Source organism: Xiphophorus hellerii, unplaced genomic scaffold (assembly GCF_003331165.1).
Source record: "Xiphophorus hellerii strain 12219 unplaced genomic scaffold, Xiphophorus_hellerii-4.1 PGA_scaffold_55__1_contigs__length_13176, whole genome shotgun sequence".
Taxonomy (NCBI): Eukaryota; Metazoa; Chordata; class Actinopteri; order Cyprinodontiformes; family Poeciliidae; genus Xiphophorus; species Xiphophorus hellerii.
This window is the reverse complement of record NW_022587630.1, coordinates 776-6,906: the sequence shown is the minus strand read 5'-3', so window position 1 is coordinate 6,906 and position 6,131 is coordinate 776. Positions and strand designations below refer to the sequence as shown.

General features: G+C 38.6%; 1 long non-coding RNA gene across 2 annotated transcripts; it reads left to right on the top strand.

Moving 5' to 3' along the window:
• The first annotated feature begins 287 nt into the window (after positions 1-287).
• On the top strand, positions 288-1,480 carry LOC116716422 (uncharacterized). 2 transcript variants are annotated; one of them, XR_004338478.1, is made up of 4 exons: positions 288-501; positions 660-721; positions 802-864; positions 1,039-1,478. It is a non-coding gene; the product is annotated as an uncharacterized LOC116716422 (long non-coding RNA). The 2 variants fall into 2 exon arrangements; XR_004338477.1 differs by having other exon boundaries at positions 802-1,480.
• Positions 1,481-6,131: the final 4,651 nt, after the last annotated feature.

Below are 6,131 nucleotides of genomic sequence, written 5' to 3'. Positions count from 1 at the left end.
AAGTCAAGTCCGAGTCTTTGAGCATTTTTTCAAGTCAAGTCTCAAGTCGTGATTTTAACGACTCGAGTCTGACTCGAGTCCAAGTCATGTGACTCGAGTCCCCACCTCTGATATACAGTATATATACTGCCTGGCCAAAAAAAAAGTCGCCACCAAAAAATGGTCACACTCTCTAATATTTTGTTGGACCGCCTTTAGCTTTGATTACAGCCCGCATTCGCTGTGGCATTGTTTCAATAAGCTTCTGCAGTGTCAAAGGTTTATTTCCATCCAGTGTTGCATTTGTAACCCACATAAAGTGGGTATGCCACTTTAAGAGAAGAGGTTAAGGAAGCTGGGTGGTCTGCCTGGCCAATGAGAAGTTTGGTTTCCAGAGCGTCTGGACCAATCAGGGTGCAGGCTGCCGTTGTGGATCCCGCCCTTCTCCCCCGGGTCTGCAGTACCGTTGGCTTTGCTCTAGAGATCCGACGCGGTGAGACTGCTGAGCGGGGCAGCGCCAGAGTATGTATCCCGACAGTTAAAAGTATTTTTTACGTGCTGTATTAACTGTATTGTGGATAAACTCTTTTGTAAATAGATTTTATGTTGATTGTCCAGCTTTTGTGCTGGAAATTATTTATTAAATGAATACAAACTGAACTTCAGTTTTTTACCGTTAGAGCCGTTAGGAATCGTTGGCTCTTTCTGGCAGTTATTTCAGCTTGTTCTTCGTAGATAAAAGGTAAAATTTAGGCTTTAACATAATTTTATTTTATTAAGTTTATATTATTTAGATCAAATATGCCTTGTTACATCGTTTAGTGCCCCACGCATCCGGATTGAGACCCACTATACGGTTGTCTGAAGTGTGTCGCACTGAGATCGGTGAGCATATTCGGAGCCTTTTATTTGTGTTTTTGTCGTTTGTTACATTGTTGTTAAAAAAATATCCGTTGTTTTAGTAACTAGGTAATGTTTTGTTACTGTGTTGGAAAGAAGGATTAAAGCTAGAACGGCTTGGTAAAGTCCTGTATTTCTGCTGGTCCTGTCTGTTGACAGGTCAGGTTTTTTTTTATACTGGATCATTCCTGAAGTGGATCCCTCCTTTGATATTGATGGCGAGCCTTCCCACCTGGACCTAAAGAGAGAACCAGATTTCGTCTATCCCATTTGGAGTCATGCTGCACCCTGCGGTGTGGTAGGAGAGCAACATACATCTTCACACACGGTTATGTGTGAAACCTACAACTGACATTCTCCATTATTATTGTTTTTTTATTTATTGATTTTTGGACAATACTGTTTGGATTGTTTTATTTCGGACATTGTGACGCACAGCTGTGGTGGAAATTCTCCTGTGAATGAAGTTGAATCAAACCAAATTGGGATTAATTTGATTAATCTGCTGACTAATACAATTTGGAGTGCAGATTACCAGGGTGCACCCGAATTATTTGAAATTAAGAATTAGCACTTGGCCAAGTATTATTGTTATTTCTTTTTTTTTTTCATTTTATTGTGTGTAATTTTATTTTCATAATTGTGTGTTTTGTGCAACTGTTAATTGTGTGTTTTCTGTCACTAAAACCAGTTCTTTAAATACACCCAACTGCCCTTGTGTGTCATTTAAACACTCCACTGTGCTCCGATAGCCGAACCTATTGGCCCATTTATCCAAAATATGTAATACCCTTCTCTACTGTGTTACACATTAATCTTTCACCAAGATCTTGTATTGATGATGGGAGAGTCTGACCACTGCGCAAAGCCTTCTCCAGCACATCCCAAAGATTCTCAATGGGGTTAAGGTCTGGACTCTGTGGTGGCCAATCCATGTGTGAAAAAGATGTCTCATGCTCCCTGAACCACTCTGTCACAATGTGAGCCCGATGAATCCTGGCATTGTCATCTTGGAATATGCCCGTTCCATTTGGGAAGACAAAATCCATTGATGGAATAACCTGGTCATTCAGTATATTCAGGTAGTCAGCTGACCTCATTCTTTGGGCACACAATGTTGCTGAACCTAGACCTGACCAACTGCAGCAACCCCAGATCATAGCACTGCCCCCACAGGCTTGTACAGTAGGCACTAGGCATGATGGGTGCATCACTTCACCTGCCTCTCTTCTTACCCTGATGCGCCCATCACTCTGGAACAGGGTAAATCTGGACTCATCAGACCACATGACCCTCTTCCATTCCTCCAGAGTCCAATCTTTATGCTCCCTTGCAAACTGAAGCCTTTTTTTCTGGTTAGCCTTACTGATTAGAGGTTTTCTTACGGCTACACAGCTGTTCAATCCCAACCCCTTGAGTTCCCTTTGCATTGTGCGTGTGGAAATGCTTTTGCGTTCACAATTAAACATACTCCTGAGTTCTGCTGTTGTTTTTCTTCGATTTGATTTGACCAAACGTTTAAGTAATCGCCGATCACGATCATTCAGGATTTTTTCCGACCACATTTCTTCCTGGAAGACGATGGTTCCCCTCCATCCTTCCAGTTTTTAATGATGCGTTGGACAGTTCTTAACCCAATTCTAGTAGTTTCTGCAATCTCCTTAAATGTTTTCTCTGCTTGATGCATGCCAATGATTTGACCCTTCTTAAACAGACTAACGTCTTTTCCACGACCACAGGATGTGTCTTTTGACATGGTTGTTTAAGAAATGAGGAGTTACTCATTGCATCAGCTGGGGTTAAATAACTTGTTGCCAGCTGAAAGATAATCGCCTATGCAGTACTTATCCAATAGGAGGCTTGTACCTATTTGCTTAGTTAAATCCAGGTGGCGACTTTTTTTTTGGCCAGGCAGTGTATATATATATACATACTGTATATAATGACATTATATATATATATATTTCAATCTGGAGAGACTCAGACGGAGATGAGAAGACAATTAGAAGAGTTTATTGACAAACAGAATTTAAAGTCTTTGGCGCTCGGGCCCCGGCTGGGGATAACGGTTATCGCAGCGTTAGCGATAGGCTTCAGATGAGCATCCCCGATGCTGTTAGGAACGTCATCTCCCGGGGCCCGGCACTGGTGGTGAAGGTTGAAGAAGGGTGCGGGCCTCGGGACCGGGCGAATGGAGGACAAGGGGTGGTGGTGGGTTGAGCTCGGCTGGAGAGCGAAGGACACCACGGATGAAGGTCCTTATCAGCTGGGACTTGGTCGGTGATTGGACGTGACGTGGCTTGGTCCGGCGTTGATAGGTCGACGATTGTGGGCAGGTCGCTTCAATTAACGGGTCCCGGTGGGGATAAAAGAGTCTTCCAGTTTGAATTTGCGCCTAGGCTTCATAACTTAATATATATAAGGTGTGAGGCCTTTTCATTTTAATTGTCATAATTAAAGGCCTCACACTTTTAATTATGACATTAAAAGTGTCATAATAATGACAATTTTAATGTCATTATGTACAGTATATATATATATATTTATATATATTATATATTATATTAATATATATATAATATATATTATATATATAATATATTATATATATACAGTATATATATTTATTATATAATAATTAATATATAATAATATATTATATTATATATATAATATTAATATTAAGTTAATATATAAAGGTGTGAGGCCTTTTAATTTTAATTGTCATAATTAAAGGCCTCAAACTTTTAATTATGACATTAAAAGTGTCATAATAATGACAATTTTAATGTCATTATTATATATACAGTATATATATATACATACATACTGTATATAATGACATTATATATATATATATATATATATATATATATATATATATATATATATATATATATATATATATATATATATATAGGTGTGAGGCCTTTTAATTTTAATTGTCATAATTAAAATGCCTCACACTATTAAATATGACATTAAAAGTGTCGTAATAATGACACTTTTAATGTCATTATATATATATACAGTATATATATATCATACATACTGTATATAATGACATTATATATATATATGGTGTGAGGCCTTTTAATTTTAATTGTCATAATTAAAATGCCTCACACTATTAAATTGACATTAAAAGTGTCGAAATAATGACACTTTTAATGTCATCATTATATATATATATTCAATTCAATACAGTTCTGTCCTTGTCTTTTAATGTTATTATTATGACACTTTTAATGCAAAGTTGCTCTAGAAGTTGCAGTGAAAGTCCATTAAAAGTGCCAACCTTGCATTAAAGTGACTTTATTTTCAAAATAATGCGAAGTTGGCACTTTTAATGCAGCTTTGCATTAAAAGTGTCATTATTTACCGAATGACACTTCATGACAACAGTCATGAACATTCATAAAGACTCCTTCATGTTCATGACAGATGTTATGTCATGTTTATCATGTCATGTCAGTCTTATGCACTGACAGGTATACCTACCTAATAGACAGGTAGGTATACCTGCCTGTCTATCAATAGGTAGGCAGGTATCTTTCTACCTGCCTACCTATTGATAGACCTATCTATTTTAGCTAGCTAACCTATGTAGCATCATGTTTGTAGAGACCCGGAGAGAATTTATGTTTAAAGTAGAATTATTTAACTAATAGACAAAATTACAGACAATATCTATCTGTTTGTCTGTATGTCTGTCATTTGTGTTTGTAGAGAAACCGGAGCTCCCGGAGAAAACTTTAGTTTAAAGCAAGATTAGTTGATTTTACTAAGAGAGCAAATTACAGTGTCTGTCTGTCTGTCACTTGTGTTTTTAGAGAAACTGGAGCACCCAGAGAAAACTTATATTTGAAGAAGGATTACTTAATTTTACTAATAAATAAAATTACAGACAATGTCTGTCTGTCTGTCTGTCTGTCTGTCTATTGTTTTTGTAGGAAAACTGGAGCACCCAGAGAAAACCTTTTGTTAAAATGACTTATGCTACCTTCAAAGCTAAGGCCTCATATGTCTGACGTTGCTAACGGAAAATATTACAAAGATGTTTTGTAAATGATAAGTGAAAGCCGCTGTTTTCACAGACAGGCTGAAGAGAAAAGGAAAGACTGGTTTGAAGAGCCATCCGTCCGTCCATCCATCTATCCGTCCATCCATCCATCCATCTATCCATCCATCAGTCCGTCCATCCATCTATCCGTCCATCCATCCATCCATCCATCCATCCATCCGTCCATCCATCCATCTATCCGTCCATCCATCCGTCCGTCTGTCCATCCATCCATCCGTCCGTCCGTCCATCCATCCATCCATCTTCTTCTCTTCTTCGGTTTCATGTGGCCGGCAGCCTAAGAGCGGCATCCCAAACTTCCTTGGATGGGAATTTTCCATTTTTAGAACTCTGTTGGCAATTCTTAGAGACGTGCACAGATTTGGAGTTTAGTGAGGGAAGTTTGACAGTATTGGTATTGGTAACTTTCTGACAGCTCAGTGAAGGTCTGCAAACCTTGCTGGTTTTTCCTTCATCATGTTTGTCAGAATACGTCGTTCTTCCCTCACAGGACTTGGAGCAACTTCTCTCTGGTCTTGCTGCTGGCAGAGTCTCCTTAACGTCGTCATAAACAGGCTGTTTGCATTTGTCAAGATGGATACTTTTAATACGTTCACCTCCACACACTCTCTCTAACTCAATTAAGGATAACATGTCTTTCCTCTCAGCCTCACGAAGTTCCTTCTTCTCCTGCTGTTTGCGTCGTATCTGATAATCCCACGAGTCGGTCAGAGACTTGGTAGCTGCAGCTTTTTTCTCTTTCGCCAGTTTTTCAAGCTTCTGCTCTGCAGCTTCCCGATGTTTCATTTCTTTCAATGACCTATCTTCCATAATTGTCCTTTTCGCGTCTTCTTTCTTCTTTATTAGGGACAGTTGGTTGTACACTAATTTTTGACGTATTTCACGACTCCTGTCCTTGTCATCAATGTACTGATGTCTAGTAGCCAATTCATCAGCCAGAGGTTTTTGCTTCGGAGTTTTCTCCTGCTGCTGTATTTGATGTGATAATTTGGTAACTTCATCCTTGGCCATCTTGTTGCATTGCTTATTGTGTAAAAGAACATCATAATCAGTTTCTTTCTTTAATATATTCTTTAAACTGTCCCCTCTAGATTTCTTTTGCTCTTTTTGGTTAAGTTGAGCCTCATTATGTCTCAAAAAATTCCGGCTTTTCTCTTTCTTCTGTCTC